This window comes from Arachis hypogaea, chromosome 14 (genome assembly GCF_003086295.3).
Source record: "Arachis hypogaea cultivar Tifrunner chromosome 14, arahy.Tifrunner.gnm2.J5K5, whole genome shotgun sequence".
Classification (NCBI taxonomy): Eukaryota; Viridiplantae; Streptophyta; class Magnoliopsida; order Fabales; family Fabaceae; genus Arachis; species Arachis hypogaea.
The window spans coordinates 22,791,118-22,802,549 of NC_092049.1; the positions used below are offsets into that span (position 1 = coordinate 22,791,118).

An 11,432-nucleotide genomic window follows, 5' to 3' on the forward strand; every position below is an offset into this window, starting at 1 on the left:
ATCACATAAAGCTCTCTGAATGGTGACATCTCTAATGGTGCAAGGAATTACAAAGCTTCCTGGATCTTGCATCTTCTCAGGAAGGTTATGTTGAATAATAGCACTGCATTCCTTGGTTAACACCACTGTTTCTTGTTCCTTCCAATTCCTCTTGTTGGTCAACAATTCTTTCATAAATTTAGCATAGAGAGGCATTTGCTCAAGAGCCTCAGCAAAAGGAATGTTGATCTGCAGTTTTTTGAAGACTTCTAAAAATCTATAAAATTGCTTGTCCTTGGAAGCCTTTAAGGATATGGCATTTTTGGCTTGTACTCAGGAGCCTTGGGCAATGTAGGATAAGTGTCAAGAGAGTCTGGGAATGGGTTGTCTACACGCTTTGGAGGGGCGTGCTCTACTTCTTCCTTCTTCTCCTCTGGAGCTTCTTTTTCAACTAGCTCCTCATTGACCTTGGTCTCAGAACCAGCTACTTTACCACTTTTCAATTGAACAGCCTTGCAATCTTCTCTTGGGTTCACCACTGTATCACAGGAAAAGTACTTGAAGACCTCTCAGGTATTTGCTTGCTCAACTGGCCCATTTGTACCTCCAAGTTTCTAATGGAAGCTCTGGTTTTCTGCATAAAACTATTCATCATTGTCTCTCAGTTAGAATTTTACTGGGGCTGAGAATTTACCTGTTGAGGTTGTTGTTGTTGATAAGACTGAAATTGGCAGTTATTATGATTATTCTGCTGAAAACCACCTTGAGAATTATTGTTGAAATTCTGAGATCTCTGAGGTTGATCCCTCCACCCAAAATTTGGGTGATTTCTTCATCCTTGATTGTAGGTCTTAGAGTAGGGATCATTATTGGGGTTTCTAGGACCATTCCCCATGTAGTTGACCTGTTCAGAAAAAGATTGAGCATAATAATAATTCTCATTTTGCATAAAATTACCTGTCATGTCATAAGAGGCTTCTTGGGGTGCATTCTGAGTATTGATAGCTGAAACATGCATTCCACTCAACTGTTGAGTAATTAGGCTTATTTACTGAGATAAAAGTTTGTTCTGAGCAAGAAGAGTATCAACAGCTTCCACTTCCAAAACACATCTCTTCTAGGAAGTCTCAGAGTTCACAGGATTCTTGTTGAAGGAATATAAGTATTGGTTGTTAGCAACCAATTCAATAAGCTCAGTAGTCTCCTCTGGTGTCTTCTTCATGTGCAAAGAACCACCTGCAGAATTATCTAAGCGTATCTTGGACATTTCACACAAGCCCTCATAAAAGATATCCAGCTGAGTCCATCTAGAGAACATGTCTGGAGGCATTGCCTAGTCAATAGCTTGAATATCTCCCAAGCTTCATAAAGGGTCTCACCATCTTTCTGTCTGAAAGTCTGAACCTCCACTCTTAGCTTAGTCAGCTTTTGAGGTGGGAAAAATTTAGTCAGAAATCCAGTGACAACCTTATCCCAAGTATCCAGACTCTCCTTGGGTTGAGAATCTAACCACAGCTTTGCTCTATCCTTCACAACAAATGGGAAGAGCATGAGTTTGTATACTTCAGGATTCACTCGATTAGTTTTCACAGTATCACAAATCTGCAGAAAATCAGAAATAAATTGATTTGGATCTTCCTGAGGGAGTCCATGATACTGGCAATTTTGTTGCACAAGAGTGACAAGTTGTGGCTTTAGTTCAAGGTTGTTTGCAGCTATAGGAGGCACCACAATACTTTTGCCATAAAGATCTGTATTAGGAGTAGTGTAAGAGCCAAGCACTCTTCTAGGTTGCTCATTCCCATTCGGATTTGTCATATTGGCATTAGCAGCATTATTATGATCCATAGTGGACTCTGCAGCCTTGTAAAGTCTTGCGTGTTGCAAATGCCATCTCAAAGTCCTTTTAGGTTTAGGATCAAAGTCTAACAGAGGTTCCTTGTCCCTGTTCCTGCTCATAAAGAGACAGAAGACAAGAAAAGATGGGATTCTCTATATCAGAGTGTAGAGAATTTTCAGTGAGGTAACCTGTGTAAAGAAATAAAATAAAAATACAAAATAAAATAAACACTAAAATTCAAAAATTACTATTAAAATTAGGACAAAGATTTCGAAAATTTTTAGAAAAATAAAGAGAAAAAAATAAAATAAAAAAATAACTAGGGGACACCAAATTTAATTTTAGAAATTAAGGAAAAATAAAGCAAGAGAAATTCGAAAATTTAAGGTGTAAAATTAAATAAATTTAAAGTTAAAACGTCTAATCTAAGCAATCAAATAACTAATAGTTGTCAATCACAGTCAATCCCCGGCAACGGCACCAAAAATTTGGTGCAAAATTTATAACCACAAACTAACCGGCAAGTGCATCAGGTCGTACCAAGTAGTACCTCAGGTGAATGAGGGTCGATCCCACGAGGATTGATGGACTAAGCAACAATGGTTAAGTGATTTACTTAATTAGGCAAACAGAAAATGGTGTTTAAAGGTTCAAAAGTATTAACAATAAATTCAGAATATTAGAAAGCAAGCAGTAAACAAGTTGTGAAATATATATGGAGAAACAGTTAAGGCTTTAGAGTTATCTATCTTCCGGATTGACTTTTCTTTCCAACTATTTTAATCATGCAAGATTCAATTCATGGCAAACTATATGTGACTAAACCCTAAATCCTTAGACCTTTTTAGTTTCCTCTAACCTTCATTAATTGCCAATTCCTTGATCACTTGATTCCAATTAGAGGGTGAAGTTCAATTCGAGTTTATATGCCACAAAAATCATAATTACCCAAATATAAGAGGATTATATGTCACGTACCTGTTAAGTCCAGATAATTAGAAATTTAGTTGAAATTATTTTCAAGTTGTTGTTCAAGTAAAGAGCTTTTCCAAGTTATACAAGAACTCAATTAGAACAAGGGTCATACTTCCGTTCCACCCAAGTTCATAAGATAAAGAACAAAAACAATTTTTGAAATAGAAATCAGTACATGAATTAAAATAGAAAAATAATAGTATCAATCCATACAATAGACAGAGCTCCTAACCTTAACAATGGAGGTTTAGTTGCTCATGGTTCAGAGAGAAAACAAGGATTCTAAAAAACTGTAAATTACAGAATGAGGTAGAAGAGAAGAGAAGAGCCCGAAAGGCTGATTCTTTTCCCTTTTATATCTAATCCTAATTAATGTAAAATATATTTCCTAAAAAATAAATAATATCTTTTCCTAATTATAAAAATAATAAAAGTTTAAATCAAATCTTAAAATTGGTTCGTGCAGCCTTCAGAGACGAATTGGGGACCACTTGTGTACTAAAGGTTGGCGCCAAACTGGGATTATTCCAAGTTTGGCATGGACTAGGCAGCAAATCCTTCTTTTGAAGCATTGGTTGTGGCGCCAAACTTGGCAATGGTCAAGTTTGGCGTGGAGGTTGTGCATAGCTTCCCTTTGGAGACTTCATGTTGGCGCCGCCGAACTTGAAGAACTTCAAGTTCGGCGTGGAGGAGGCAGTCCGATTTCTCTTTGGAAGCTTTAAGTTGGAGCCGAACTTGAAGAACTTCAAGTTCAGTGTGGAGGATGCTGAATGCTTTTCTTGGATTGCTTGTGCTGGCGCCAAACTTGGAGGTTTCCAAGTTCGGCTTCAAGCCTTTATTCTTGCTAAAGCTTCGTCTCTCCATGAAGACTCTGTCAAATTCGTCCAAAATGCTACCTGAAATAAACAGAATCGAACACAACTCAAAGTAGCATTCATAGTGACTAAAATATATTAAATCTTGATTAAACTTATCAATTCAAATGCAAATTCACTAGGAAAAGATAGAGGAGATACTCACGCATCACGTGCATATACCTAACTTGGCCCATTTGGCTGAAAGGGTTCGTCAAGTCGAACTTATGAAAAAGGAAAAGGAGAAATATTAGAATGAACATAAGTTAAGGAATAAACCTTTCACTCGAAAGGAGAAAGTTGCGTATGTGACCATGGATTCCTCAGAAGAGGAGTTCGATTTCGAAACAGAAGTCGATTTGGCTAAACTTAAGAAAGGTCTTCCATATGTTTGTTCTCTACTTAAAAAGCTTCCTAGTAATGAGAAGTTGAATGATTCAAAACTAAAGAGTGGAAAGAAGTATAGTTTTGATATCTCGAAATCTTATCAGATTTTTGATGTGTTACTTAAAGATAAACAATTAATTCTACCTGAGCGTAGAACTTTACTTTTAGTGAAAGATTTAAAGGGAAACCTTATTGTAAATTTCACCAAGCAACCAGTCATTCGAGTAATAGTTATGTTCGTTTCAGGGACTTGATACAGGAAGCCATTATGGAAGGACGTTTGAAGTTTGATGATGAGAAAAAAGAGATGAAAGTTGATGTTGATCCCTTCGATACTGAAGCTGGGTTTGTTGAACCATATTTTGGAGTAAATATGGTCGGAATGTCTTATGATTTCGATGTGGCTCTAGTTGATTTCAAGTCACAAGTTCGGTCGGTATATCCTCGAGCAAGGGATGGACTGTTGGATTTCTTAGTGCAACAAAAGATTAAAGATCGGGACGTATCTCTGTGTCCTCGATGTAATGCCGTATTTGATGCTGAGGTGGCAGCAATCTTTGAGAAAGAAATGATGAAAAAGGAATTGGCCCACAGGGAGGAGCAGGCTCATCAAAGGCAACCTGTTAGACGTGTGGAAGGAGAAAGTTCAAGGGCTCCTCAGCATAATGCTGTTGCACAGATAAGTCATCCTCAGGCTATGGAAGTTCAGTGGATTCAGAATTGTAAATAATTCCATAATTGATATGCGCAATATCGTCAAAACCCGTAGTGGGGACATAGAGGGCCTCCTCGAAACCAATACTTTTATCAACGTGGTTGAGCCAAAGGATATCCGAAGGGAAGAGGAAGAAGGAGTTTACCTCAAAATAGAAAGCCTCAGATTGACAAAGGCAAGGGGACAACACCTTTGATGCATTTTCGAATAGTTTTTCCCTCTAATGGAGAAACATGCCCGAAGAATATTCCTTCCCCTGCGAAATTGGAGAAGGGCAAAGCAGTAGTTTATACTCCAGGGTTGACAAAGGCAAAGAGGCCGATTTGGATGAAGAATACTTCGAAGAAGGAGATGATGAGATGTTTGAAACTATTTCGATTATTCCAACTGAGTATCTTGGTGAGTATGAAGGCGATCTCGAAGAAGATTATGACATAGACGCTGAACAAGCCTTTTCTTTTATCCGATATGAGGATGAACCAGGGTATTTTCTGAGACCCACTGAAAAGCAAAAGTCTCACCTCCGCCCGCTGCATATTACTACTACTTTGGGTGGGATTAAAGTGACTAAAGTTTTGATTGATGGTGGAGCAGCAATTAGTCTCTTACCAAAAAGGATGCTGACGAAGGTTGGTAAGCATCCCAATGAGCTGGTCCCCACCAATATTGTTGTAACAGACTTTAGTGGATCTTCTACTCCTGCAAAAGGTTTGGTTACTTTGGGAGTGAAAGTGGGGTCATCTGAATGAAATACTATTTTTGTGGTGGTGCCATTGAAAACAAGTTACAATGCTTTATTGGGTCGAGATTGGATTCACGGAGTTAGGGCTGTACCATCTACTGTGCATCAAAGTGTCCTCCTTTGGACAGAGGATGGCAAGCCTGAATTTGTTAAGGCGGATTTGAATTTATATGTCGAGCAGCTTCATGTCGATTTCAGGATATACAATCTGAAACTGAAGCCTTTAAATGTTGACAGGGCATTGAATTCCTATAATTGTGAGGGCTGCTACTTGTCTTCAGAGGGCCTGACAGTGAAGTTGCATTATCCACACCTTGATATACCCCCAACTGGTTGGGACTGTTCATCTTGAATGGATTCGAGACGGTATTCGATGGAACATGCTCAAGATGTCTCGAATTACCTGGTAATTTTAAATAATTATATAAGTAATTTCCCTTTAGTTGAGAATAAAGTTGATTCTTTTGATGAAGTTGAATCATATAAGAATGTAATGTCTGCTTTTAGTAGTAACAATTCGATGTCTTCAATCAAATTTAGTCATGGTTTAAGTTTTTCTTCATTATGTAATGTAAATGATATTGTTAGTCGACTGTCAATTTAATAGCAGAAGTTCATTTGTGTTGAAAATAAATCTGATGTTAATCCAGCAAATGATCAAGTTTGTTTTGTTTATAAAGAATATGTTGATTTCTCCTTTAATTGCATCTATGATTTAGAATCTTTGGGTTTTGAAAAATATTCAGTAAAAGATGAGAATCATTTTATGGGGTTTAAATCTCAGGATCCTTTAGAAGAAATTAATTTAGGATCTATTGATGATGTTCGAATTACTTATATCTGTAAGAACCTTGAGGATCCTTTTCGAAATGAACTTTTCCATCTTTTACATGAATTTAAAGACTGTTTTGCTTGGGATTATCATGAGATGCCTGGTCTCGATCGTTCTCTCATAGAGCATCGATTAGCATTGAAACCAAATACTCAACCTGTGAAGCAAACTCCTCGACATTTTGCTCCAGAAATCAATCTAAAGATTAAAGAGGAAATTGAACGGTTGATTAAAGCGAAGTTTATTTGAACCGCACGTTATGTTGAGTGGGTTTCGAATATTGTTCCTGTAATGAAGAAAAACAAAAATTTGAAGGTGTGCATTGATTTTAGAGACCTGAATAATGCTACTCCGAAAGATGTATTTTATGCCAATTATAGATATGTTAATTGATTCTGCAGTGGGAAATAAAATTCTAAGTTTTATGGACGGTTATTTAGGGTATAACCAAATCTTCATTGCAGAAGATGATGTGTCCAAAACTGCCTTTCGTTGTCCCGGAGCATTAGGCACTTACGAATAGGTGGTTATGCCATTCGGTTTGAGAAATGCTGGTGCAACTTACCAGCGAGCAATGAACGCTATATTCCATGAGTATATTGGAAGATTTATGGAAGTATATATCGATGACGTTATGGTCAAATCGATTTCGGTGAATCAACACATTGATCACTTAAGGAAAGCCTTTGTCACCATGATGAAGAAAGGATTAAAAATGAATCCTTTGAAATGTGCCTTTGGTGTGTCGGCTGGGAATTTCTTAGGTTTTATTGTTCATAAAAAGAAGATTGCAATCGATAAGAGCAAGGCCGATGCAATATTAGCATTGTCTGCGCCTAGATCGAAAAAAGAAGTGCAATCATTCTTGGGAAAAGTGAACTATCTTCGAAGGTTTATTTAGAATCTTTCTTATCGAACTCGAGTGTTTGCACCTTTAGTGAAACTAAAGAATGATTCACAATTCGAGTGGACACATGAGCATCAACAGGCATTCGATTCGATAAAAGCGTACCTATCTAAGGCTCCGATTATGGTGAGTATTCGTCCACACGAGCCCTTAAAATTGTACATTGCAGCATCTACAAACACAATTGGGTGTATGTTAGCCCAAGATGATGAGAATGGACATGAACAGGCAATTTATTACCTTAGTCGTGTTTTGACTGATATTGAAACAAGGTATTCCCCAATAGAAAGATTGTGTTTGTCTCTATATTATGCTTGCATGAAATTAAAGTGTTACATGGTAGCTAAATTGGTGAAAGTTGTAGCACAAACTAATCTTGTCAAATATATGTTGAGTTTTCCAATGTTAAGGGATCGTTTAGGAAAATGGATGCTTGCTTTGACAGAGTTCGATTTGCAATATGTCTCAGCAAAAGGTGTGAAAGGTCAAGTCATCATAGATTTTCTAGTTAATAATTCGAATAATCTGAAAGACCTGGAAATTATATTTTGATGGATCGAAGCACAAGGATGGTGCAGGGGTTGGAATTCTTATTGTCTCGCCAGAAGGGATTCCATCGGAATTATTGTTCGAGTTAAAATATCCTTGCTCGAATAATATGGCAAAGTATGAAGTTTTAATTTTGGGTCTTGAAATATTGATCGGAAAGGGGGCTTTGGAAGTCCAAATACTAGGGGACTCTCAGTTAATCCTAAAACAGTTATCGAAGGAGTTCAAATGTAATAATGAGAAGTTTCAAAAATATTTGGCAACGGCTTGGGAATTGTTAACCTCTTTTCGAAAAGTTTTTTTGGTTCATATACCAAGGATTCATAATGAGATTGCTAATGAGTTAGCCCAAATTGTTTCGAGATATAGAATCGGCCTGGAAACTTTAAGAAAATTGGCCAGTATCCATCAAATTTTGGTGCCTGCGGATGAGAGGGAAGCTTTGTGTGTAGGCAAATGGGAAGATAATGATTGGAGAAAGCCTATTGCTGAATATTTAAAGAATCCCAGCACCCCAGTCGATAAAAATGTAAAATTGCAAGCAATAAATTTTATTTTTATGGCTGATGAGTTGTATAAGAAGGGAATCGATGGGAGTTTATCGAGATGTCTAAGTCAAGATGATAAAGAGATTGCTTTGGGTGAAGTCCATAAAGGGATATGTGGTGCTCATCAGGCTGGGAAGAAGATGAAATGGGTGCTATATCGCAATCATGTATATTGGCCATCCATGATCAGAGATTGTATCGAATATGCAAAGGCATTCCAGGAATGTCAAAAGCATGGTTCGATACAACAGATCCCAGTATCTAAGTTGCATTCGATTATAAAGCCATGGCCGTTTAGAGGTTGGGCTTTGGATTTAATTGGATTGATTCACCCTCCTTCATCGAAACATCATAAATTTATTTTGGTAGCAATTGATTATTTTACAAAGTGGGTCGAAGCAGTTCCTTTAATAGAAGTTGGGCAAAATGAAATAATTGATTTTATTGTGGAACATATAATCCATCGATTTGGAATTTCTCAAACATTGAGCACTGATCAAGGGACTATGTTTACTGGTCAGCGAATTAAGAATTTTGCAACTTCAAGGAATATTAGTATGATTACTTCAACCCCTTATTATGCACAGGCTAATGGGCAAGTCGAGGTAGCAAATAAAATTCTGATAGGTTTGATTAAAAAACAAATCAGAAATAGACCTCGAACCTGGCATGAAACGTTAAGTCAAGTACTATGGGCTTATCGAAATTCACCAAGAGGGTCAACAGGCACTATAAATTAGTATATGGCTATGATGTCGTGCTACCATTGAAAATCAATTTAAATTCTTTGAGGGTGTCGAAACAAAACGACTTGCCAGTCAATTATTATTGGAATGCAATGTTTGATGAGTTGAATGAATTAGACTCGGAACGAATATTGGCACTTAAAAATATGATTCGACAAAAAGAAAGTGTTGCTCGAAATTACAATCGGTGAATAAAGGAGAAGTGTTTCAGTGTAGGTGAGTTGGTTTTAAAAGTTATTTTGCCAGTGGAAAAGAGATCGAGAGTTCTTGGTAAATGGTCCCACACTTGGGAAGGCCCTTTCCAAGTGATAGGATTATATTTTGGGAATGCATATCGAATCAAGGATATCGAATCAAGAAATATAATCAATTTGATTAACGAAATTTGAAGTAATACCATTGTTTCTGAATTAGAATTAAAGTGCATAAGTCTGAAATAAAGAAAACCATTACAAATACTAGAGTTTAAGGTGAAGAAATGTAAGGCGCCATAAGCTTTGCTAAGTCTGAGCGTAGCTTTACCCTTTCATTGTCTAGAACTGAAAGTGTCTCAGTATGTCTGAATTCTTCATATTGGGCCTTGTCAAGTTGTTTCTCACATTCTTCTTGGTTGGCCTCAATAGAAACGATTTCTTGTACCAGTTGTTGTTGCTCTTGTTGGGCAGTGGCTAGAGGTGTAGCTATATCAGTTATTCTCTTCCGAATTTTAGCCAGTTTTTCATTAATCTGAGCCAATTATGCTTCAAGTTTTCTCTCTTCCTTTTCATAGTGAGCTTGAACGAAAATAGCCTGAGAGATTCTCAAATCGAATTCTTCACGGGAAGTTTTGATTGGCTGAAGGGCCACAGTATAGCTTTCTGACTCAGTTCTGATCTTAGCTACTTTATCTTTGATTTCTTGAAGTTTTTCCTAGGTAGTTAAGCTTTTATTGGCAATTTGTTTGAATTGATTGATTATGGCAGAGTGAGGGGTCGGAACCTGAAGTTCAAAAGATGAACTTAAATGATCAGACAAAAGCTTGTTCAGGACTGCATCATTAGTCCATTCGATAGGTGGATGGTCCAGGAGCTTGAGAAGTGATCGAAGTTGTTCTCGAGCATTAACATTCAGCCCAGATGAAGGACTAGATGTAGAAGGACCAATGAGTACAGGGGTAGAAATAGGCACTTTGTCTTCCTGAATAGCTTGATTTAGGATGGTGACCAGCTTAACCAGGGTGGCATTTATAGATCTGGTAAAAACACCCAAATCTCCAGATCCTTGACCAAGAAAAGTTTGAAGTTCAGCTTTTTAGGGAGGACTGGAGGTTCTTTGAGGAAAAGGAAGAGTTTCCAGAACTCTAGATAGAGAATCCGAATAAGGAGCAGTAGTCTCAGCGACTCGAGAGGGAGAGTCAGAATCAGGGGCCACTTGAAATTTAGTAGAAGGTGCAGCCCGATTGGTTGGAGAGATATGTCCAATGATCAAAGTTTGCGTTGGAGAGTGATGGGTGTGTTCCTTTGTTAAGTCAACTACCTGTGTCCCAGTCGGAATTGGAAAAGCGACTTGGAAAGGCTGAACAGAGACTCTGTGGCTTGGATTGAGGAGTGAGACGTGGTTTGTCCTAAGTCTTGTTGTTGTTGTTGTTGATGTGGCTGATCAGGTGCCAGAGATGAGGTGATTGATTGAGCAGAAGTAACGGGCTAAAATGCAAGGTACAATAAGTTGAGATTTATTTTGACTAAATCAAAATATATGTGAAAGTGATATAATGTTACCAGAATGGGTCTTGTTCTTCAAACTAATTGAGAGCCCAATCTGAATCAATTGTATCCTTCAATTGTGAGGATGCAGCAAGGATATTCTGAATAGATGGCTCACTTTCATCATAAATTTCACTCGATGGTTACAACTGTAAGTAAAGAAAAATTGAAATTAAAAGAGTTGCAATTGAATGTGATTATCGAAGAATCTTAGTTAAAGAATGAGTGTATGAATATAGTTACCTTCCTAGAAGTCTTTGAAGGTGTCCGTCGACTCTTCCTTAGTGGTTGGCATGAAGAAGCTATAGCTTCAGCTTTTCTTTTCTAAGTTTTCTTTGGAGAACCCTCAGCAGCAGGTACCGCTTGGATAGTAGAATGCTTGATCTCTTCCAGGGTGCGACTGTACTTAGAATAGTAAGCAGTCCACCAATCGAAGCAAGATTTTGTGATGTAAGAGCTTCGATCATAAACAAGGTGATTATAGCTCTCTTTTTATTGTTGATTTTTCAAAAGGCAGATATCAAGTTCTTTCTTTGAAGCCAAAGTAATATGGCAAAATGGCCTGCTGTTTCTGGAAAGTGGAGTTAGGATAGCTTATGAGAAGCCAAGTTGCCTG

At 37.6% G+C, this 11,432-nt stretch overlaps 1 non-coding gene across 1 annotated transcript; it reads left to right on the forward strand.

The window, feature by feature from the left end:
* Positions 1-1,291: 1,291 nt before the first annotated feature.
* LOC112746748 (small nucleolar RNA R71) lies at positions 1,292-1,398 on the forward strand. Its single transcript, XR_003174615.1, has one exon. It is a non-coding gene; the product is annotated as a small nucleolar RNA R71 (small nucleolar RNA).
* The last annotated feature ends 10,034 nt before the right edge of the window (positions 1,399-11,432 follow it).